This window comes from Humulus lupulus, chromosome 6 (assembly GCF_963169125.1).
Source record: "Humulus lupulus chromosome 6, drHumLupu1.1, whole genome shotgun sequence".
In the NCBI taxonomy this organism is placed as follows: domain Eukaryota; kingdom Viridiplantae; phylum Streptophyta; class Magnoliopsida; order Rosales; family Cannabaceae; genus Humulus; species Humulus lupulus.
In genome coordinates, this window is record NC_084798.1 from 112,591,697 (window position 1) to 112,617,844 (window position 26,148).

The following is a 26,148-nucleotide window of genomic DNA, read 5'->3' on the forward strand; positions in this document are numbered from 1 at the left end:
ACATGATGGGTCAACAAGATTCTTCTAGAATATTCTATGTATTATTTTATTACTATTCTTGTAACTTATTTATATTTGAATTTAAATGATTATTATAGTATAACAAACGATACTATATTTATAATATCTCATCTTTTAAATTATCAAGTATACCCCTATGCTTCAAAGAACAAACTCTTTCAATTTGTAATTGCTTTTTCTATAATGAAAACAATGTGTGTAGGCTTGAGATTATAGCTTAACTACTATAAATTTTTTGTGTTTTTTATTTATTTTTCACAAATTTTACTTTCATCTTATTTTTTTAGACAAATCTTCCCCTAGAAGTTTGTGCACTTATGATTGACAAATTCACATGTCAACATGATGTAAGTTGAAGGTTTGTGCAAGAGAAGCTAACCAAGCTGCTCATTATTTAGCTAGGCTTGCATTAGAGTTAGATAACGCTATAAAATTTGGATTCATGTTAATCCTTCTCCTTTTCAAAACATGCTTCTACTTGATAGTTTATATCAATGAAAGTTCTCATTTTCTCTCTCAAAATATAAATTTATATATATAACGGTTGCGTCCATTTTGAGAGTCCAATCCCTAAGCTACATTGAAAGTACAATCATGTAGTTGGGAAGATAAGTAATCGAAATCGAAATGCAATTTGTTGTCCCAGCCCTATGCTTTTGGCCAATTAAACATTTTATAATTTAAAGGACAAATATGATGATGGTAGACCATACAAGATACAATAAAATATTTTAGTACTGATTCATTTAAAGATAATGAGTTGTGCTGGCCAATCTTGGTTGGCTTGGCTGCTACCTCTTTCTAAATAAATTTTCATCATTATTGTTGTTTCTTTAATTATTTAATTACATTACCACACTCTTAAATGGATATGCATTATATAACCACCCCACCACCACAATTTTTTTTTTCTAAAGGTAATATTAAATCTAGCATTCATATATAGACATATTTATAACTTACAAGAGCTGAATATTTATTTGCATATAAGAAATTTTGAAAATAAGTACTTTTTCATAAACGAAACACACCAAAGAATAGCCTTCTCAGTACCTGTTGCTGTATCAAGACATTGCAGCTTCCAAGCAATTTCATACAATGAAAAGTATCAAAATGCCAAAAGAAGTACTTTCCTTTGTTTTTTTTCTTTTCAATTTTATATTATTTTTGTAGTAATTACTTAAGAAACTAAAATAGAAGGATGGCTAAACTTAGTACGGAAATCTAATTAATACCCCATAATATTTTGGTCACCAAAAGCATAACTAGATTAGTAACCACATCTGTCTTATTTCTAAAGTTAGGTATTAATTCAAATTTCCCTACTCTCTTACTCTTTGTTTAAATCTTGAATTTTAAGAGGAAAAAAAAAATAAAATGTTAAAAGATTTTATCTTCTTATGTTTGGATTCAAACAAAAAAACAATGAAAATCCTTTTTTTAAGAAAAAAAATAAATTTAAATGTAATATAATTTTATAAAATTTAGAATAATTATAAATATATTTAGAGAGAAAAATATTTTAAAAAATCATAAGATATTAGAAAAACATTTTCTCTATTATAGTTTCCCTTGTATAAATTTTTATTCGTAAAATCCAAGATCCAAACAAAGTATTAATAAATAAAAATATATATATTATAAATATAACACAAATTTTTTTAGCAGGTTTCCTTCATTAAATTGAGAATAATCTACAAAAAAAAAACACTCTCTACATATTAAACCTTTCTGAAACTAAACGATGAAATTTCTAAAGAAATCAAATAGGCAATTTACACACTTTGTTACCAATTAAAAATAAAATTAATTAATCTCATATAAATAAATTAATTAATTAATTTCATATAAATTTTATTTTTAATTTTTAATATTTTATTAAACTAAAATAGCTTTTAGATTGAACTCCACCAATCACATATTATATTACTTTTATATATTTAGAATTTCTAACAATCACTTATTTTATTTTTTAAAACTAAAAAACAGTCACAGATAATAAACTAATCACATTTTAAAAGATATGTTCTCAATCCCTCAATTCAAATTTTCATTTTAGAATCACAATTTTTAAAAACATAGTTTTCAATAACAAACCAATCTAAATCTCTTAGCTATTGTTGTATCTAAATTTATCATAACATATTATACTTATATGAGTCATGTACGAATATGCCAACCAAACGTGTAATTTTCATTTAGCTATTATTGTATCTTTTTTTTTTTCCACTAAAAACGACACGCAATTTTTACTGAATAAATTACCCTATAATTAAACTACATAAAGAGCCAAAACTAAAATATACATATCCTTGTTTAGTTAATGAATTAATTTTGGTAAAAGAAAATCATATTAATTCCTAAATTATAAAATATAGCAAGTCCCTAATTTTATTAATCAATAACAATTAAGTCCTTGTATATGATTTCTCCGCATTATCAGTGTGGCAATATGAAAGGGAAAAAAATATAAGATTCATTGCCCAATTAATTAATATATCAATCTCTCTCTTTCTCTCTTATTTCTTCATTTCTTTTTCTTTAATAAATAAAAAAATGAAAAACAAAAAAAATTCATGCATAACATGGTTGCAGAGCCCCTTCAACTGTGAGTTGGGTGGTAGTGGGAGCTTGGGTGATGGTGCGACGTTCTCAAATCTTGTTCTTTTGTGTAACCTTCTTCTTCATTGTGCTTTGTTCCCCTATTTTGGAGGCTAGAACAGCTTTGGGTATTAGTTTTTTTTTTCTTTCTATTTTGGGTTTTAGTTTTAAGTTTGGTATTTTTGGGTTTAGAACATTACTAATTTCTGTAGTGATCCAAATTATTTTTTTATTTTATTTATTTAATTATTATGTTTTAGTTAATTGTTTAATTTTCAGAAAATAATTGAAATGTTTGTTTTGTGTGAATTAGGATTTAATTGATTTTTTGAAATAATTGTGTGATGTTTGTTTAATTATTAGTGTTACATTTTTTTTTAAGTGTGACAACATTATGCGATTAGAATATGTTGCATTTTTATTTATTTAGAGTGTGTTTGTGGGTGCCGAAATTGTGTGTATGTGTGTGGACTTGTTTTATTTTTATTTCATTTAATTTAAGAAAATAAAAGGAAAAAGGAAATGGGTTGTCATCTTTTGGGATAAGATGACAAGACTTATCTTTTGGGTTGTGTTTATATTTAGACAAGGTTTAGATAAGGTGTAAAGAGAGAAAATTGTGGAATTTAGCTTAATTTGTGGGATAAGATTTGAGCTTTTCACACTTGGCTTTTTTCTTAGGGTTAGGTCACTAGGGTACTGTAAATAGAAGACATGTGAGCCTTGAGAATACTTGTGTGTGGCTGCCAAAATTTGGAGATAAAAATAGAAAAGGGAGCACGAAAAAGAGAGAAAGAAAGAAGGAAATGAGGAAAAGAGGAAAGGGTTTCCAAGATCTCTAGGTATGTGTTCTTATTTTGAGTTTGGTTTTTGGTTTTTGATCTTCTAAGATTAGATATCTCCTTCTCAATTCTAAGAAGTTTGTTTCTCTTTTATTCGGTGGTGTATTTCGAAATCCCTAGGTGCCAAAGGATTTATTTGCTTTATATTCTTGAACACCATCAAGTAGTAATGAAATTTTTGTTATTATCTCTTTTCTTGATTAATTGTTCTCATAGAAAAACATGCTAATGTTGTGGATTAATTCTTTCAAGATGGGTATGATTTGATTTTGGTGCTCTTGATATTTTGTTGTTTGTTTTAATTTATTTTGAGATCTCAATTATGTAAAGCTATGTTGATGATGCATGATAGGTTCGGCCAAGGCATGTGATTTTGGATGCTTTGATTTTATGTTAGTGAGATGATTGACATGCCATGATTATGTTGATGCAAAGCTAGAATACTAGAAGCATGCTAGGGTTTAAATCTAGCAATGATGTTGAAATTGATATTGTGTTGTTGTGATTATGGGTATCTGCCTTGATGTTCTATGGTCTAGGGTTTGTGTGATGGTTTGATTTTGAAATAAGAATTTAAGCACGTTATAGTTTTTGTTTTGTTTCACTATTCATGATATTATTTTATGTGGACTAATACAACATGTTTCTTTTGGATACATAGGGTGTTCGCCCAAGGGTATAAAATGGGTTCCAGTTGTTTATTTTATTTTATTGATTTTCTCTTGATACTTGAATAAAGAAGCATGATGTGATTTTGCGATAAACTTGGTTGTTATGTCCTATGTGTATTTTGACCTAAGATATATTGCATGGTGTAATATTTTTCTAAATTCGTAAATGAGATTAAGGATCATTAGGGACTTGCATAAGATGTTAGAAAGCATGTTAGACCTATCCATTTATTGTTGGTATATTATTAAAGTTTTATTGGTCATTTTATAATTCTATGATACTTGCAGAATTTTATTGTTAATATGTTTGTTTAGCAAGCATGAGTAAACTAGGAGTGAGTTTGATGCCATGATTTCATGATATATGCTAAAGATGAAAAGGATTACTTTCATATATTTTGTTATTTCATTTCATTAAGAAAACCTATGATTTTATGTGAATTTATATGCTTAAAAGATAAAAGCAAATAAATGAATGACATGCTGGATTTTATTTTTAAGTTCATGAGATTAGCAAGCATGTGTATCTAAGGGTTTTTCTTTTCCTGTGCCATGATTAATGTATATATAACTATGAATATTAAACAAATTTTTAATAATTTTGAATACAATGATTTTATGTGATTAGGTGTTCTAGAAAGAGAATTGAAAGTAATTACATTTTTATTTTCTAGAAAAGTGTTATTTCTTATTTTGTGGTTGGATTTGAAAGCATGTTAGAAATTGATTAATTATCGCGCCATGATATCAGTATTATCATATGGTGGACCGATATACAAGAATGGTACAGTGGATACTGTCTTTGTTGTTTGAAAAAGAGTGATTCATAGTGCTTGGTGGCGCGACATGATAATGACTAGGGTGTGCTCGTGTGCAGGCTGAGAAGATGATTGCTTACGCTTGACGATGGTCAAAAGAATAAAAAATATATTTTTTACACGTGACATTGAGTTGACATAAATGATGGTTGTGTTTCAGGTATGGCGACAGTATCTAACGGAAAAACGTGAGATATACATTGGCATAATTAGTTTAAAGTGTTGGTTACCTGTAACGCCTTGGATAACCAAGACCGTTACATTGTGTATTTGAAATAGTGCAAGACTTGCTAATCAATTCAAATACATAGTGTAACGGTGTTGGTTATCCAGGGCTTATAACTTGGTATCAGAGCGGTCTAAGTTTAAGGGTTCCTAAAGACTGGTTGGGCATGTACACTCGCCGCTAAAGACAAGCCCGACTCAAGGTTTGGTAACTGTATATATGTGATTACATGTTTAAATGCTTGGATGAAATATAAATTCTTTATTGTATGATTAATAGGGAGCATGAGATATTGATAGGGCCTAGCCCTTGGCTACTGTATGATTATTATGAGGCATGATTATTAGCGATGCTGCTCCATGTGAATGGATATTTAAATGATTGTTTGCATCTTGATTACTTATGGTTGGTTGAGTTTCAATGATGGACTGTGGAAAGATTGTTAACCTGTCATCATTGCTTGACTACCGAGTCGTTGATTGCAGATAAACATGATTGTTATGCGTCCAAGGCAATCAATACGACTAGTCGGCACAGGGTCTAAGGCTAGAGATGATGATCAGGGCTAGAACCCTCCGCCAGTCCCTAAGAACTGGCAGAAGATACTTGCTGATATGCAAGCCCAGTTACAAAGTCAAGAAGAGCAGATTTGCCTTTTAAGATAGCAGGCTCCGTCAGGGAGTGCTGCCCCTATTATGCCACCTACTATGGCACCAGTTGTACAACCACCTAAGGTTGGGAACAGGTGGGAGCCACTTTATGAACGATTTAGGAGACAACATCCTCCAACCTTTGAGGGAGGACCAGACCCATTGAAGGTTGATCAGTGGATGAGTATGATCACCTCCATCCTAGATTTTATGAGGGTGGAAGGTAATGACAGAGTGGCCTGTGCCACCTATATGCTTAGAGAGGATGCCCGTATTTGGTGGGAGATGGCATCACAAACCAGGGATATTTATACTTTGAGTTGGGATGGGCTCAAAGATCTGTTCAACCAGAAGTATTACAATGTTGCCATTAAGGCAGCAAAGGTGAATGAATTCACAGGGTTGGTACAAGGCAATATGTCAGTTACAGAGTATGCCCTTTGATAGGCTAGTGAAGTTTGCATCAGACTTAGTGCCTACAGATGCGGCCAGATAGGACAGGTTCATTCGGGGACTTAATGTCATGATAGCCCGGGACGTGATGATTACATCAGTAGCTGGGCAGACGACTTATGCTTAGGCTGTTGAGAAGGCTCTTACCGCAGAGTAGGCAGAAAATAAGATTTGGAGGGAGAACGCTGCGAGACAGGATGTTCGCAGGGCAGTGCCTCCATCCACAGGGTTTGGTACGGGCGGAGGCCCCGGTGATTTGAAGAGGAAGGCCTCTAACACTTCGACCACTGCTTGTCCTGATAGGGGGGGTCGAGGTGCTTAGGGTGGCCGCCAGGGAGGCGGTGAGACATGGAAAAGTTATCCAGAGTGCACGAGATGTAGGAAGCGCCATCTGGGTGAATGTGGAGCGAAAGCCTGCTACTTGTGCAGGGTGGTGGGACACCTCAAGAAGGACTGCCCAACAACGAAGAAGGAGGAATCAGGGAAGGGGGACAGCTTGACTCCAGCTCAGGTGTTCACCTTGACGCAGGCAGAGACTGAGGCTAGTCCCTCGGTAGTGACAGGTCAGCTTTCTAGGGCTGGCTCTTCATATACTGTATTGATTGACTATGGTGCTACACATTCATTTGTTTCTAGTAAGGTATTTGATAGATTGTGTAGACCTAGTGAGTATTACACTGTGGGGCTTGGGACTATACTACCTACAGGGGAACTGGTAGTTTCTAGGAGATGGATTAGAGCACTGCCAGTGATGGTAGATGGTAGGAACTATCAGTAGATTTGATCGAGTTGGGTATGGATAACTTTGATATGATTTTAGGGATTGATTTGCTGCTCAGATATGGGGCTACTATAGATTGTAGGAAGAAGATGGTAACTTTTGAGCCTGAGGGAGAGGATCCCTTTATTTTCGTCGGTGCTGTGCATGGACCTCGCATACCGATGATATCAACGTTGATGGATAAGGACCTATTACAGGGAGGTTGTATAGGTTTTTCTAGCTAGTGTGGTGGATACCACCAGGGTTATGCCAGCAGGGCCGGGGGAAACCAAATTGGTACGTGAGTTCTTGGATGTGTTTCCTAAGGATTTACCATGTAACGCCCTGGATAGCCAAGACCGTTACTCTGTGTGTTTATAAAGTGTCAGACTTGCTAACCCAGTCAGTTTAACAAAATCGTGTTACTGAGACTATAAAGGTACTAGGGTTTAAAATGTTTTGGTCTCAAAAGCCACATTTTCATTAAGAAACATTGTTTGTTTACACGGGATCCCAAAAATACAAGTTTAAAGATCGTTTACAAAAGTTATAAGATTCAGATACAATAACCAGCCATACTAAGGCAAAACAAGCGGTTAGGTAATCCCTGTCCTGATCCACTCCTCGACCATGATGATCGAATGGCTGGCTATGTACATTTCACCTCAGAGCTCTCCATCTCAGGCTTGGTCCAGCTTGCCTTTGCCTTTACCTGCACCACGTAGCACCCATGAGCCAAGGCCCAGCAAGAAAACACAACAACAGAGCAAAAGCAATCAACAGACAAATCCATATCTCGCATAGCATCACAAGTTCTCAAACGTGTAATCATTCAGCATGACCAAGTATTCAACATACTAAGCATATCAATTCATATCACATATCACTGCACAAATGATAACCAGGGCTAGCGCTCTCAGGCTGCTCCCTCCGTTATCCCATTGACTTCGGCCCGCTTAGGCCGAGCTCAGTGAATGTTCTTGGCTACCAGTGGCCAAGCCGCGCCCTGTGCGCAAATACTATGTACGGCACTCTTAGGCCGCTTTACATGTCCCATGGCGTTATGCCATCATTGACATGATGCAATTCTCTGGAGCACTTAGTCCCATCACAAACATATAATCGGGTGCAGTTTTCTTACCTTTCAATTCACTAGCTTTGATCCCTCGACTCCTTGAGCACGATCCCCCTCGAGCCCTAGTGCTCACCTTTGGTGGAATTTCGACCACAAGTTGCCTCAAGACTTCCTTGGCTTGCTCCTCCTCAGCCTTAGACCTGAATTCCCTCAAGTGTTGATGAACCCTTGCTAAACCTCTGCCAATTACCCACACTTAGCTAGAATCCTTGATGCTTAGTTTATCCCAGCTCTCCTCTGAGCTCTACTATAGAAATCCTCAAGAAACAGGTGAAGGAAATGTAAACCGACCTAGAGAACTCTCTCTGTTTTCCTTCCTTTCTTTTCCCTTTCTTTTCCTTCTTTTTCAAACTTCTACATTTCTCTACACTTCCCACTAACATAAAGCCTCAGCATATCTATTCCTTACAGGCCAAATGACCCTAATGCCCTCCCCTTTATTTCTAATCCTTTAGTCTACTTAAGGGCATTTTAGTCATTTTACCCAATTCCCGCTAACTCCTCGAGTGTCTCTAATATTTCCCGCTTAATTCCTGATACCTAATTAACCACCAATAATGTTCCTCAATGTCCAAATAGACTCCAGTATATTCGCTAAATTCCCATTTATACCCCTAAGCTCACCCCGAGCCGGGTATAAATCCCCGCCATGACTTTTCCGCTACTTTGCTCACTAGGATCGTCTCGAGTCACAGATCACAGATATATCCACATAATAATGTGGTCTCGACAATTATCACATATATCAATACAATTATGCCCATAACGACCAAAATTACGATTATGCCCTTCTAGCCTAATTAGGGCCTACATGCATACTAATACACATAGTCATGCATCTCAAATATTCAAATAGTCATATAACATGCTTTAAATCATAATCATGCATCTTAATCATTAAATTCACACATAATTCCCATTATGCCCTCCAGGCACACTAATCAAGGCCCTTAAGCCTTATTAGCGAATTTGGGTCGTTACATACCAGGACTGCCGCCGCATAGGGAGATCCAGTTCGTCATCGAGTTAGCGTCGGGTACAGAGCCAATGTCGAGGGCACCATATAGGATGGCTCCTGCGAAACTGAAGGAGTTGAAGATTCAGTTACAAGAACTTCTAGACTTGGGATTTATCAGGCCTAGCTTCTCGCCTTGGGGTGCTCCAGTTTTGTTTGTGAAGAAGAAGGACAGGACTCTGAGAATGTGTATAGACTATAGGGAGTTTAACAAGTTGACCATCAAGAAAAAATACCCCTTACCAAGGATCGATGACTTGTTCGATTAGCTGTAGGGAAAGACGGTATTATCAAAGATTGATTTTCGATCTGGTTATCACCAGCTGAGGATCAAGGAAGAGGATATACCGAAGACGGCCTTCCGAACGAGGTATAGGCATTATGAATTCTTGGTCATATTGTTTGGTCTGACCAATGCCCCAACTGCATTCATGGACTTGATGAACAGGGTGTTCAAGGACTTTTTGGATCTGTTTGTGATTGTCTTCATCGAAGACATCTTGGTTTACTCTAGTTCAAAGGCAGAGCATGAGCAGCATCTCCGACAGGTACTGCAGAGATTGAGAGAGCATTAGTTATATGACAAGTTTAAGAAGTGCGAGTTCTGGTTACCAGAAGTGACATTTCTTGGACACATTGTTGGTGAAGATGGGATCATGGTGGATCCAGCTAAGGTAGAGGCAGTGAGAGATTGGCCGAGGCCAAGAAACACCTGAGAGGTTAGGAGCTTCCTTGGATTAGCGGGATATTACAGACAGTTCGTAGAAAGGTTCTCAAAGATTGTTGCACCGATGACAGAATTGACATGTGTTGACCCTCGATTTGGCCTACGACACAGAGTCAGAAATACGACAAGAAATTAGATGATAATCAGGAGTGGAATCAAATGGTAAAGAATAGACACAGATGATTTATAGTGGTTCCACTTAGTGCTATTATTAATACTGAATCCCAATGCCGTGATCAAAGAACTAGGGTTCTTGAGTTTCACAAGCCTTAAGAGAATCACAACTTTTTGGAGGATAATTGCACTATATGCTCTTTCTCTTAGTATTCAGAAAAAAGATTCAAAAGTCAAAAGTCCCTTCCTTGAGCTCTCTCATGAATATTTATAGGCTCAAGGGGGTTACATTGGGCCAATGGGCCTTAATTATCCTTAATATCCGTGTATCAAGGCAATAAAGAAGAAATAATCAATGTAGTTATTATAAAATTACAATCTTTTAAGGAAATAAACCGAAGCATACGACCAGTCTGGTCACATCTAATCGTGAGGTTTGACGAAGCAACGGGTAGCTGGTCGATGATCAAACAGCACCTCTTCATTTCGACTCTGCCACATGTCAACCACGTGTGAGAAATCCTTGCCACGTCATCAGCAGGCGTTTTTGGGTAAAAAACATGGAAGAATATGAAGTTCGTCTGGTCAGATAAGCGTGAGAATAGCTTCTACGAATTGAAACGACGACTGATTACTACTCTGGTGTTGAGTCTTCCTTCGGAGGGAAGGAAGTTTGTGGTATATTGTGACGCATCGAGATTGAGATTGGGATGTGTGTTGATGCAGAATGAGAAGGTTATTGCTTATGTGTCATGGTCGCTGAAGGCGTATGAGCAACGGTATCCTACCCATGATCTAGGGTTTTCAACGGTGGTATTCACACTAAAAGTTTGGTGACATTAGCTGTATGGGGAGAAGTGCGAAATATACACCGTGTTAGGAGTATGTCCTAAAAGCATGTAAAAGACATTTATTATTTTGATGAATAAATAAATACAATGGTCTATTATTGTTATATTTAGATTATTAAATTATTGTTTGAATAATTTTGTAAATATCAGAAAAATTCCATATTCATTATTGAGGATGTGAACTTGTATTAGTACGAGAGAATTAAGATCACATGAATGAATAAAAATTTTCAACAACAACAAATTGAAGTTATGATATTCTTTAATTGGGGTTGTAAGTACGGTTTGCTGAGTATCATATTGATACAAATAATCTAGATTCAGATTATTGATGTGGTAAGACATCTTGGTAAAGGTGCTTTATATAATATGATTATATATGACATGGACCGATATGAATAAAAGCCTTTATCCAAAAACCATTTAATAATAAAGACTTGTAATTCATATCATAACTGATGATCATTTATAGATCAACCTAAATCTTGAGTGTTCATGAACTCCTGTTCATGTTTATTAAATCTTTTGATTCATTCGTTAAGGTCTCTTCATAGAATGAGGCTAATGACTTTTGTTTAGGAGATTTAATATCATGGATGGCTGGGAACATGTATCAACAATACGAAATCTAATCTTTCCTAACAGATCGTATATTAGTTCCCTTAAGGGTTAATTCTAGAACTGAATGATTTTGAGCTCAAATCTATAATTAGATTATAGATTAATTATTCACTAGTGAATTAATGGTACTTAAGGAATAAGAAGTAAATTAGAAAGGTAAAATGGTAATTCTTCCATTCTAATTTATGAAATAATTAATTATATCAATGGACAACTTAAAATAAGATTTATGTAAAAGTATATTTATAACATAAAGAGTTCAATTCTGAATTTATAGTGGAGAAATATCAGAATTAATAAATTAACTATTATAATTAAAGAGTTTAAGTATTTAGTTTCAATTTATTGGAGCTTAATGTTATAGGTCCATGTTCCCCGAAATGGCTCAAACAAACATTGACAAAGATAAATACAAAAATGGGCAAAATGACTTATTTGATAAGTAAAATATTTCTCTATACACTAAACATAATTATTGTATAATTATGTGTAATTAATTAATTAATTATTTTATTTAACAAAAATATAATTAATTTTGAATTAATTTATTTTTGGGAATTGTGGTATTTAAATAATAAGAAAAATTGGGAAAAATCACATGCCTTCCTTGGCATGTGGTACATGTGTAGCACCGTGCACAGTCACTGTGCTACACACACAAGAAGCTTCTAGAAGTTTATTTGTTCCACAATTTTAGTTATTTAAATATTAAATAAATAATGAGATATTGTAATATGATTAAAATATTATTATTTAAACAAAATCTGATAACTGATTAGTTATTTTTAAATTGTTTTAAATAACTAATATTTTATTTTTAATATATTGAATATATTAAATATAGGAGATCATTTTTTCAGAGCGATACTTTTTCAGTGATAGAAAACAGATTGTGAAATCTCCCTGAGAGAAATAGAACAGTGATACAAGCATAGGTCACTGCTCTTCACAAACTTATGTCCAAACTTTATCAGATCTCATGTGTTGAGAACATCTGATAAATAGATTTTGCCTATTGTTTTGTATAGCGAGCCCACAGTCGTTCTTTGTGTGTTGAGAACATTTTGGAAGATCTTGGTGTGAGATCTCAAGGATTTTTGCCGTACAAAAAGATAGCAGCAAGGAAGGACTTGAGGTAATTTTCTATTCATCTCTTTGATTCAATATATATATGTATGTGAAGAAGTAGATCTAGAAATATTGTGGGGTTAAATTAACAATTTTGATTGTTGTTCCGCTACGTATAATCTCTGATTTGATCTATTAAAACAAACAAATGGTATCAGAGTCATCTTCACACACATATATATATATTGAATCTGTGTGGGTTTAGTTTTATGCATTTATTTATTTTTGATGAATGAATGGATGACTTAATATGATTGAATGCATAGGAATGTTGAATCGTTAATTGTATGGTGTTTTTGAGTTAGGATTTGTTTATGATTAGATCATTGTGTAAGCCATTAAAGGGCATTGGATTTATGTAATTTTATTTGGTTTTTGACACCATAAAATTGTAATTCCAATCACACAAAGTCAAAATGGAACTCGGGATTCAAAATTCAGCCACCGTTCCTCTGAGGCCACCCTCCGAGCCGTTGCTGGGGACGTCGTACGGACAGGTCCGTACGGATCCGTACAAGTGGGCCCTGACAGCACCTTTTGGTGCCACGTGTCCCCATCTTGCTGGTCCAGAATTTTTTTAATTTTTATGAAATTAATCTGTTATTTTAAAAAAAAAATTATAATGTTAAATATCCTATTTATTAGAAATTTGATATTTAAATAATGAGATAATTTTTTTATCCTAACAACCTTTTTTAATTAAAAGTTGTTTTAATTAGAAGGAAAATAAAATAATGATTATTTAAAAGTTTTGTTTTAATTAATCAAGATAATTAGAAAATTATTTTATTATTATTATTATTAATCTGGACCAACGACACATATCCTACCGAAAGTAAAGTAAATAAGTCTGATGGAGATCAGTGCAGTTTTATTTTATTTTATTTTAATTTTATAAAGTGGTTGTAAAATTAGAAATACCCAAAAGCACCCGGTTCAACATTTATTGTTTATTTATTTAAATAATTGTTTTCATGTGATTGATAGTTGTTCATGCATTTTGTGCCATACATAAAAAAACCCACATAGTCATTATCATGCATCTCATTGGTAGAAATGTGATTATTAGGATTGTCCTATATGTTTATTTGAGTTGTTTTGCGAAACTCATTGCATATAAATTACTTAGTGTTATTCTTTGAAAACTTGGCAAAATATCACACCGGTTTTTAAGTCTTTATGACTTAATTTCTTTAAACCAACTTTATTTTAAAATTATTTTTTAGTAAAGTTTAGATGAACATAATTGGTAATTTAAAATTGGATATGGACCTAATACTTGCTTTCTTACCAATTTTAATTATGTTCATAAAGTTTAAAGAATCTATAATTAATTTGGAATTAATTATGTTAAAAACACTTATTTCAAAATAGTGAGTGGGAGAGGGTTGATAACTCAACATAACTCGTGGTCTCCATTATTAATATAACACCGTGAGATATGAATAACGCCTTGCGACAACTTTGTTTTCATCCCCCTAAGGAAGGTGTATAGACATGTCGATAGCAAGGTTATATTTCTTACAAAGATAGGAACTAATGATGTATTTTAGGTTTGACCGACCCTAAGGCGGCATGTCCTAAGTTAAGTCATGAACTCCAAAATAATGGGTTACACTCACAAAGTTATGATTAAGCTTTTGCAGTGGATAATCATAACTTGACCAAACTAAGCAGTACTTTAATGTTTAAAAGAGAAAATAATGAGTTATTTTAAGTTTTAAACAATAAAGATAAGAACGTCTTATAAATTCTCTAAGATTAATTCAATATATGTATGTATGTGAAGAAGTAGATCTAGAAATCTTGTGGGGTTAAACTAACAATTTTGATTGTTGTTCCGCTGCGTACAATCTCTGATTTGATCTATTAAAACCAACACACCGATTATAAGAGCGTGAAGTATTTCTTCACCAAGAAGGACATGAATATGAGGCAGAGACGTTGATTGGAGTTGGTAAAGGACTATGATTGTGATATCCTTTACCACATAGGGAAAACCAATGTAGTGGCAGATGCATTGAGTCGGAGGGCCCAGGATAGTTATTTAGCTCTGCATAGATATCAAAGTAGTTGGTAGAAGAGATGACTAGAGCGAGGATAGAACTGGTTGTGGGCCGGTTGGCCAATATCACCTTACAATCGACCCTTCTAGAGAGGATAAGAGAGGGTCAGGTGGAGGATGCACAGTTGCAGGAGGTTAGAGGGAATGTCCTAGCTGGAGTGGCTAAGGACTATTCCATTTTAGAGACTGGGTTGTTACGATATAGGAATCAGATTTGTGTCCCGACATATATGGATATTAGACGAGAGATACTGGATGAATCTCATACTACACCGTACTCACTCCATCTAGGCACCATGAAGATGTATCAGGATCTATGGATATTATATTGGTGGCCTGGGATGAAAAAGGACGTATTCGAGTATGTGGCCAAGTGTTTAACCTGTCAGTAGGTGAAGGCAGAGCATCAGCGACCAGTGGGGTTGCTACAGCCTCTGGGTATTCCTAAATGGAAGTGGAAAGACATTACTATGGATTTTGTGGGAGGTTTACCCAGGACAGTGTGGCCGCATGACTCTGTGTGGGTGATAGTAGATGGATACACCAAGTTAGCTCATTTTCTTCCAATGAGGACGACCTATACTATGGATCAGTACGCGGAGTTATACGTGAGGGAGATTGTACGTCTCCATGGGGTTCCCAAGTCTATTGTTTTAGACCGGGATCCCATATTCACCTCCAAGTTTTGGGGTGGTTTGCAGAAGGCTATGGGGACTCAGTTGAAGTTCAGTATAACCTTTCATCCCCAGACAGATGGACAGTTTGAGAGGACAATTCAGGTAATAGAAGACATGCTTAGGGCATGTGTATTGGACTTTGAGGGGTCTTGGAGTAAGTACCTTCCGTTGATTGAATCTTCTTACAACAATAGTTATCAATCAACGATTGGAGTAGCTCCATACGAGATGTTATATGGAAGAAGGTGTAGATCGCCCACTCATTGGGATGAGATGGGTGAGAGGAAGTATTTGGGACCATAGATGGTTCAAAAGACTAATGAGGTTATCGAGAAGACCCGAGCTCGAATGCTCCTTCGCAGAGCAGATAGAAAAGCTATGCTGATCCTAAGAGTAGGGACGTGGAGTTCCAGGTAAGGGACTATGTGTTTCTACGAGTCTCACCACTACGAGGGGTAAGAAGGTTTGGGAAAAATGACAAATTGAGCCCTAGATTCATAGAACCTTTTGAGATCCTAGAGAGGATCGGGCTGGTGGCCTACAGATTGGCACTACCACCATCATTAATAGGGGTTCACGACGTATTCCTTATTTCTATGATTCATAAATACATCTCAGATACGACTCATGTGCTGAAGTATGAGGACTTGGAGTTGCAAATAGATTTTTCATATGAGGAATGACCAGTTCACGTCCTAGACAGGAAAGACAAGGTTCTACGGATCAAGATGATTCCTCTAGTCAAAGTGTTATGGAGGAATAGCAAGGTCGAGGAAGTGACCTAGGAGCTTGAGTCAGCTATGCGGGATCAATATCCCAAGTTATTCAGGTAAATTTTGAGAACAAAATTCTTAGTAGGAGGGATAGTTGTAACGACCCAAAATTACGAATAGGGCTTAGTGCCCTTATTAGCGTGCTGGGAGGGCATGATTGGTTTATATGTGTGTTTATTAGTGTGTCGTGACTATGTAACATGCATGATTAATATGATTATATGAATATGTGATATGCATGTTTATGAGTATTAGATATGCATGTGGGCCCTTTATAGCTTATAAGGGCATATTTATAATTTTGGCCCGTTGAGGGCATAAATGTGATTTTATGTGATAAATGATTGAGACCACATTATGTGGATATATTTACAGTACATGGCTTGAGACGGTTCTAGTGAGCGGATTATCGAAATGGTCACAACGGAGTTTAATACCCGACTCAGGGGGAAGCCTAGGGTATTTTGGGAATTTAGAGAATATTATGGGATTTATTGAATAATGAAGTATTTGGTAATTATTTGGACACGATAGGATTAATTGGTAAATGGTAGGAACATTTGAGGATTAGCGGGAATCAGGAAATTACTATTTTACCCCTAGAGACAATTAGAGGGCTGGGATGTTTTGGGGGGTATTTTGGTCTTTTGGCTAAGGTGTATGGGAAGCTAAGGTTTTAGGAAACTTCCAGAATAAGAAGGAATTCACTTTGTCTCTCTCACACTCTCATATATACGGTTTTCTCTTCCTCTCTCTAGAACTAAGGGGAAACTTAGAAGTTTAAAAGAGAAAGGTCAGGAAATTGAGCTGGATTTGGGCTGGAAACCAGGGGGAGTTAGAGCTAGAATTAGCCAAAGAAGAACTCTGAGGATCAAGCTATACTTGAGGTAAGAATTCTAGTTTTGTCTGCTGGAATTTAGGTTTGTTAGAATTGAATTCAGTTGTGTTGTTGTTAGAAGTAAGAATTTTCATGAGTTTTGGTTTTCTAAGCTGATTTTAGGTGCTTAGGGGGAGTAGGAATTGTTTATAGGCTAGATATAATGTTTAGGCTAAAAGGGTAGGAATTCTGGGCTTAAATTCTTGTTTGGTTGCTAGATTGAGATGAAATTTTGGGGTTGGACTCATAGGAAAATGTTGAGAAGAGGTAATTTTTCTGGGTTTAGGGGTTCAGGTCACGGCCCTGTTCTTTAGGCGTCGCAACCCACTTGAATTTTTTAGGCTGGGAGCCTCTATTCGTCAGGCGCATCGCGAATCGGAGGAGGGCATGTCGTGGCTCGTGTCCCCCCATCAGTGAGGATTGAGCCTCTGTCTAAGGGGTGGGCCACGACCCTCAAGGGCAAGTCGCGGCCCTAAATGGGGAATTAAGGGAAAATGGGGTTTAAGGCTTGAGGAGGTCAAGGGATTCAAACCTAAGCGCTTGGGACGATTTCTATCACCCGGTTTAGTAGAAATCGAGGTCCCGGAGGCTAGCTATTATTTTCTAAGTATTTACTTGGATTTAGAATTGATGATTCCCATTGATGCTGTGACTAGGTTTATCGCCTAAGCTCGGGACTGAGGATCGTGCTCGAGACCATTTTGTGTTCTTCGCTCGGGATTCGAGGTAAGAAGACTGCACCCTTGTAGTTGTGAATGGGACTGTGGTTCCCAATAATTGAATACATGTATTGTGTGATTATACTATTGATATGACATCTGAGAATGAACGACCTAAGGGTCACTACAACAATTATGCCCATATATTACATTAAAATATAGCATATTTTATTAAGTGTTATTGTCGCATGGTAATAGAAAAAGACGGAAAATGGGCGGTAAATGAAATACACAGGCGCCAAATGAAACACAAAAGCAATCTCTAAGTTGAATCCCTAATTACTCTACACGCCTCCTCTGTTTCTCTCTCACACTCAGTAACTCTCTCTCTCTCTCTCACTCGTTCATTCTTTCTTTCTTTCTCTCTGTTTGTTGCAGGTGTTTAACAAGGTGATGGGGCCTGCGGCTTGGGTCGTGTGACAGGGAGGCTCGACTCTTGGGTCTACGGCGTGGCTGTCTTCCTCCGTCTCATCTACCACAACTTCCCTTCCCATGTTTCGCCGACTCCGACGGAGATTGACTTGCAGAGCAATGGTCCAGCAGGCTGTACAGGGAGGAGCTCCAGCTGCTTACGCCCAAGAAATGGAGAGGCTAACCGCTAAAGAATCCCATCTTCTTGCTGTGAGTCTCAAGTTTTAAGAATTTGTGTATTGTAGTTGATAAGACCTAGCATTTGAGCTTTGAATTTGAGATTATTTATTTATTCAGTTTAAGGATTCTGGGGGGTTTTTCCAAGCTTCAATTTTTATGGGATTTTTACTTGTTCAAGCTAATCAGGTCGCCATTCTTGGAGGGTCGGTGGGATTTTTTTCAGGGCTGATGTCTTCCACGCAGTAGTTGAGGTGAGTCTTTCTTTGATTTAGAAAGCGATTTTTTCATTATTTGTTTCAATTTGTTTGGCAAAAGAGATGACTTGCGGCTCATTAGATTATTTTGCATATGCTTTTTTTCTTTTTGATCTTTCTCTCACTCTTTTCCCTCTTTGAAGAATAGCAAAATAAAAAGGGTAATCTTTATTTCTCCTTCGACATTGACAAAGAGTTTATGATTTTTGTTAATATTTTTCACATGCAGCAATAATTCAAAGTTTACCCATACCAGTTTAGGTCAATGTATATCATGTGCCCATAATAATAATAAGCAATTATAAACTAACATATGATGCTGAACACTACTTGAGTTGTCAACTCAAATTACAAGTTACTGAACTTTGATCACTCATAAGAAGTTAATTCAAGTAGTGATGAGCACCCATACCAGTTTCGTCCATTGCTGCCTGCTATGATGTGCATAATCTCTTTTCTTAGCTGTGGTTATCTCTGTTTTTGGTCTTGATGATTAACTGTTATATGGTTTTTTTTTTGTGTTACAATTTGTACTTGTTTCTGTTATAAAGAAATAATAGTCTGGTTATTTTCAATATATTGTTTTGGGTTATCTTTCAGGAGAGTTTTGGTTGCGTTGGACTTTGTCAAAGAAAATTTGTCAGGGTTATATTTCCCATTTGATCTGTGACATTCCATATTCCAATTTCTTCTATGTTGACCAACCCTCTTTGACCCATTTTCTCTGTATTTTGGTTTGTATAGGCACGAAGTTCAAAATTACTTTGTGTTAATAATAAAAGGAGAAAAAAATGGCATCTTTATTTTGTGTTAATAATGTTAAAATCAGAAGCTTCTAATTTTGAAAGATGAGAATATACTAACTTGGCCCTGTTTATTAATCTTCCCAAAGTCTTAATACTTCATATGGTTTAAAGATGATTTGAGCACTGATACCATTGTTATTAGCCCAAGTTTGCAGTGAGAAAAGGTTGTGGTTGGAATCTGAAGCTAATGATTTTTGACATTTTTACTGCAATAACGAGAAAGATTTAGTATGTTCATTATAGAAGCTATATATTCGACATAGCAACAATAAATTAACTCAATGTGAAATGAAACCTGTTTCAATCCACTTTTACCATTAAATTTGTTTTATGCATTGTAGAGTGTAGTTTTTGAATTTGAATCATGGACTTTCTATTTATCTTGTTCCGATCTGCAGTCCATGCAACGAGGCGATCCAGCTTGGGTTGGTTATATATATGCCTTCTTAATCTTTTCTGGAGTGGTATGGCTTCTATCTTTCAAGAACTCAAATAAAGTAATGTGCTTTCTGCTTAAAATTGTAACACTTTTGTACAGAACTAATGGCAAGTTGAAATCTTAATATTTAAATCACTTTTATGGACTACAAGGAGATTATTGGAATGAATCAAGTTGTAGTGTGAGATAGAAGTTATTTAGGACAATTATAAATTTTCAATTCATTAATATGTTTATTATGGCAGCCAACAAGGTTTGACAAGTTTTTGTATATGATTAACTTTTGTATGAATTTCTTGAAAAGTTTGTGTATACACTTGAAAGACAAAAGCCTAAATTATGTAATTGTGAAATTGCAAAATTTAATATCTGATTTCTTAAGTCATGCACACATGAGAACTTATACTGCAATTTGATGTATGTAAGCGGTATGTATATATTTAGCTGTCCATTTTATTGGTCAATTGTTTGTAAGATTCTTTTCACATACAATTATCTGTGTTTCAAATGCAGCCTTATGTTGACTAGTTCAAATGGGATGGTGCTAAACATCCCCTTTCAAATGCACCTGAACCCAAGAGATGCTTCACTCGTTCAAAGAGCGAAGATAAAATGGTATGCTCTTGTCAACTTCACTGTTTCTATATAGAAGTTGGTAAATTTTTTAGTATTTTCTTTTATCTCTAATGTAATGAATGAAGTTTATGTTATGTTTTCATTCTGAGCTTTCATTTCACCTACTGGTTGCTGAGATAGAACAATAGAAGGAATTTCAAACATGAGTTTAATTATTCAGGCCTTGCACTTTTGCTGTATCTACAGGTTGTTCGCTATTGTCGGGCTATTCGTAAGGGGTTGATTAAATTTGATGAGCCTAAAGAAGAACCATCTGTCTACCTCTTGTGGGGAGATGAATCCAACTCTAACGAAAAGTCTGGGCATTTATCTTATATTCCTGCGCTGAAGCCGAAATTGCCAGGTACAACTGATCACCTGTTTTCTGGAATGAAAATCAACATAGGATTTTGCCCTTTTTTTCATAATTTTCTTTATTAAATTTTTGTTAAAATTTCCCCTCTTTTAGGTCACGAAGAGTCATACAATCCCTCTAAAGAATATATCCCTACACAAGAAGAGATTAATGCTTATCATTTCGTATATGTATTGACCTTTTGCCTGATTTATTAGATAGTAAAGCAGCTGACGATTTGACTTAACATTGGCAAACATATAACCTTGATCTAAAATCCTTTTGATATCTAATGCAAACATTATTTGATTTTTGCAAATGATCTAGCAGTAAGTTTATTTGTTTTGTCTTTTTGTTTAGTTAAAATAACTTACACAACGATCTAGCAGTCTGAGTTTATGTGATTTATTGGTTTTTGCATGCACATACACAACTTTCCTAAGCTCAATGCTGAAGTTATTATATTCAATGTATGTGCTGAATGTTTATGTAGCTTCTCTTAAGAGGGCCCAATTTTTCACAGCATATTTTGTATAGCTTTTCTCAAGTATTTTCTTTCATGTATTTTTTTAAGTTTTGTTTGTTAATTCTGAATTGATGATTCTTATTTTTTGTGAAATTGATTGTTGATTGTTTGCCATGAAATTTAAGATTTCAAAATTCCTAATTTTATTTTTTCATTTCTCATATTGATGTTGTGCTGTGATGAATTCCTTAATTATGTCTAGGCAACTCAATTATGAATCAAAAAGTAATTTTTTTTTTGGTTGTCTTTCCAAATATAATATTGGTATTTAATTGCCTTGATTGCCCAAGTACTTGCTTGTTTATCATTTTGGAAGTGCTATTGATGGAAAGTAGTGCTTATGAATTGATATTTCTTCTCTCAAATAAACCTCTAATGTTCATTCACGACTCAATTGAATTGAATTTAGCCAAGAATGATTTTGTGATTTTTTTTTGGATAGTTTGTTTCTTATGATTGCACTGTTATAGGGGATGCTCAACCAGTGAAATGGGCCATGAGATTGAGGGTGGCTTTGCATTTGACACAAGCTCTGGAGTACTGTAGCAGCAAAGGGCGTGCATTGTATCACGATCTCAATGCCTACAGGGTTTTATTTGATCAGGTAACAATGGTTTCTTTGATATATAGTTTTTATTTTTATTTAACACTTTTAATTAAAATAATTTACTATTGAGTTGGTTGTGATCAATTATCAGCCATTAAAATAATGAAGTGTCAGGTGATTATAGAATAATGGAAAGAAACTTGTTATAAAAATTGATGTTGAGAAGGTGGGTTTGGTATTTGATTTCTTAAAAGGTTTTGGAGGGAAGGGGAGATGCTAAGATTACAGGGGGTGTTAGTTTGGTAGCCTTTTTAGTAATGGTAAATGGAAATTGAAAGACACAGGAATCTGCAACATATTATGGATTCAATTCCATATTTGTTTCAGTTCCTGTGTTCCATTCTCTATATTCTACTAACATATTTAGCTTTGTTATTTAGAAAAAGAGCAAAAAAAATTTATGGTGGGTAATGTTACACCCTCTATTTTTTTTAGGCATTGCTGAGCTTATAGTGAAAACATTTTGAATTTCATCTTACAAATTATCCAATCTCACATTGTCCAAATATTGCTGTTTGCAGGAGACCAACTATGTTCCAATTACGAGAGGAAACAGAGTTGTCCTAATGATTAACGGGTAGATTATGCTAATTTATTTTCATCTATATAAACTTATAGATGTGTGTGCAACTTGTATGTGTGTATTTTTTTTTTATCAGAATCAATTTAAATCCCATACACACACACACACACAATTTTATATATTTATCTTGCCCCCAAAAATAATTTGTATCCTGTGAATCCTCGAAAAAAAAAAGTCCCAAGTTTTTTTTTGAGCTCTGTAGCTGTCCTTGCAGGTAGTCATCCACCACCCAAGATTCCTGTTCCAGTCCCTCCATCTCGTTCTACAAAGAGTGATGAGGTATGTTCATTCAACAACAATAATAATAATAATAAACAGGTGGTACAATAACTTGGGATTTGAATTAGGAAAAGACCAATTTTGTTAATGCAGATTTTTTTTTAAGTGGCCGATACATGTGGTTCTTTAAATAATTTGGCACCATAGTTTGAATTGTAGAAGCTACGTTCCATATTATCATAATTCAAAATAGAAAAATGAACTTGAACCTTTAATTTGATACGGTCCATGCTCATCACTTATCTTTGCCTTTTGAATGTCACTAACTGTCAAACTTTTCTGAATTTCAATGGATGTCAACTATTACCATGTTACAACTGGAGTTCTGATGGCCTCAATTAATAATGTAATTTTTGCATTCTTTGCTAGGGATTTGCGTTGGTGTTTGTTTTCCTTATGTATCATAAATTAGTATACTCAAATGGGTTATAAAGGGATTCTCTAGAGGCTGTAAATATAACCATTCAGCTATATTTTTTTACCAGTTATTATTTTTTGTTTTTAGTTTCCATTTATTTGAAAATAAACAGCAACTTAAGCTATGAAACTGTTTTTTTTTAACAGAATATACTTTTTCTCCCTTCTCCTCCCAATTTTAGCATAAACAAGCGGGATGGAAACTAGTGATTTTTTGCTATTAAAATAGTTGCATTGATTAACATTAATACAATTGTTAGTTTTGTTCTCTTAGTTTTAAAGTAAGCACAACATGTGAACTTGAGATATATGGAAACTAGTGATTTTTTGCTAATTGTGGCCATTGCAACTTGCAAAGCTATTGAGTGTTGAAATTTTTGACTTAATTACTTGTGTTAATACAGGGTTGCCTACAAAATAATGACAACTCTGGAATGGACTCTTTTTCCTTGGATACATATTTGAAACCAAGTATGCCTCTCTTTCCGTCCACATATTAAAAGGTTTATTAGTCACTCCATTGGGACTGCATTCATACTATTAACTCTTTTTTCTGGACTTTTCTTTGAACTTTCTTTGTTTCATGTACAAACCTTGTTGTTTCTTTTTCATAGTTTAGTTAGCAAGAGAGTAAATAAAAGGTTGTGCTTTTTATGATTGTTGTAGTTTAATTTGATGAATGTGTATATATGTCTATTTGCTAACTCAGGTAGCTGGAATTTATAGTGGTTATCTCTTGTTTATTTCTCTGTATTGGTATATTTTTTGAGTTATTTTATTTTTTTTCTTAGTCATTGAGTTGTTATAATATATGGCTTGAGTGTATTCTAGTTTCTTGTTTGGCCTTTTATTTTCTTGAGTTATTTGATTCCTTCTAGCTTTTCCTTTATTCTGAACTTGTTTAGAGAGCAATATAAGGGAATTATTTTCTAAGTAGTTGCAAAGAGCAACAATAGAAATAGAAAAAAAATTAAGAAAACAGGGCATAAAAAACAACTAGATGATTATTTTTACAGTGATTGGTAATCCACTGCTTCAAAATAAAACCAAAACTTTCCCATTAGTTAGTTACAATGCCCCAGCACTCGTACTTTCTCTCTCATTCATCACCACTGTCCTATACATATACATAATTCCTCTTGTTTTAATCTTATTGTGCTGTGAAATCATTTTCCCTTGCTTATACTCTTTATGCCTGGCATAATTTTTCTTTTATCATTTCATCCCTGTAGGTACAATGTAGCAATTAAGTATGCAACTATTACTCTTGCTGGGCACTCCTAACCAAAGTAGAATTATGAATATAGATTACTCTCTGTCATTTTAGATTTTTCTCTTAGAAATCCAAGTCTCTTATCTTTTTTTTTTTTCTGCAACTTTGGGTAAAATCTGAATCTTTCTATTTTAGATTCTATTCAATTCTATTTCAGATTTTGTTTTTAGAAATTGGAAAATGTTGTTGAGCTGTGGGGTAAGCTCTTTTAACTCTGCTATTGTGTGACTTAATATGATTAAGATCTTGAGGTAATATCATTGATTTTATTATAATTATTTTATTTTGATGTTAATATATGTGTTGGCTATTGTGTGACTTAATATGATGAAGATCTTGTTTCCTAGTAGTGCATACAATGGAATAATACCAAATTCTGATTATATTACTAAGTTATTGAGAATTCAGTAGGAATATGCTTGCTCTTATAAACTCTAGTTAAGATTAAGTTGCATTGATTTGTATTTCATTGTTTTAATATCAGTAAAGGACATATAGCTGTTTTTTTTATTATTTGAAAAAAAAAAAAAGCTTTGCTTGATTATGTTTGTAATGTATCAAGCCTTTGCCTTGCTTTATGAAGAAAGTTATGAAACACTTTATGTCTTCATTGCTCCCTACTGTCTGAAAAACTATAATGTCTTAATGGCAGCAAGTTGTTTGACAAGTTTGATTTTATTTGCACTGTATTCTCTTTTCTTATTTATAGCTTTGGTAAGTTATAATTTATATGTTAGTTATGGGATTGGATTTTCATTCACTTGTTATATTATTTATTTATTTTAGTTTTCATCTTGCAGATGTTCCCAAGCTTTGTTTGAATCTTCATTTTGTTTTCTATCATGCTTATTTATATTTTGATATTTCTTTGCTAGTTTATTTTCTGGCATTTCAGGAACTTGTTACTGCTTGGGTTGTCATCTTGGCTTGCCTTGTCCATGGTTTTGTTACAGTCTTAGTTGCTAGTGAAGCTCATGCAATAACTCTGGCTGTTGAGGGTTTGTTAGGAGTTGTGTTTAGAGTGGCTGCATTAACAGATGAAGCAATGAATGTTGGTGAGGTATTATAAGTCTGTAAAAATTATAGTATAGCATTCATTCATTACCTGGGCTAAATACATGTTAGTTTGGATTCCAAGTGGGTTAATGAAATCTTTTACAGGTCTTTGTTAATTTTTAAGCATCTCCATTTTTTTTTGTCTTTAGCACATATAATCATTAAGCTGTGCAAAATAGCTAGTGGTATGAGGTTCATCTTATCTGATGTTCATGCATATTTATGTAATAATCTATTTGGTTTTAAGGGAAATAATATGTGTCTAATGTCCATATGTGCTGTTTTAGGTTCAGATCACTTCCAGGACTTGTCATGTCAACCAGACCCAAAGGGATATCATAGAATGTGAGAATTTTGTCTTCTAGACAAGTGCACAAAGGATGATGAATTGAAGGATGGAGCAAGTTTCATGCATGATTTACTTTTGTGTATCTTCTAATGTTTTTGTTTTTCATTTTTGAAGTAAAAAATGTTCAAGAAACTTTATTATGTTAAGCTTTCAAACTTAAGTTAGAACTAAGATTTCATGAAATAGACACATTCATAGTTTGAATTAGTTATTGTTTAATGTAATACTTATGGTTTATCAATATATTGAGAATT

General features: G+C 34.5%; 1 long non-coding RNA gene across 8 annotated transcripts; it reads left to right on the forward strand.

The window, feature by feature from the left end:
* The first annotated feature begins 2,652 nt into the window (after nt 1–2,652).
* Nucleotides 2,653–26,148, forward strand: LOC133782444 (uncharacterized). 8 transcript variants are annotated; one of them, XR_009870509.1, is made up of 15 exons: nt 2,653–3,464; nt 5,013–5,381; nt 12,350–12,640; nt 17,682–17,751; nt 18,123–18,365; nt 18,453–18,586; nt 19,794–19,859; nt 20,348–20,449; nt 20,657–20,813; nt 21,801–21,934; nt 22,459–22,514; nt 22,735–22,799; nt 23,621–23,719; nt 25,385–25,549; nt 25,833–26,148. It is a non-coding gene; the product is annotated as an uncharacterized LOC133782444 (long non-coding RNA). The 8 variants fall into 8 exon arrangements; XR_009870511.1 differs by having other exon boundaries at nt 18,514–18,586; XR_009870505.1 differs by having other exon boundaries at nt 18,522–18,586.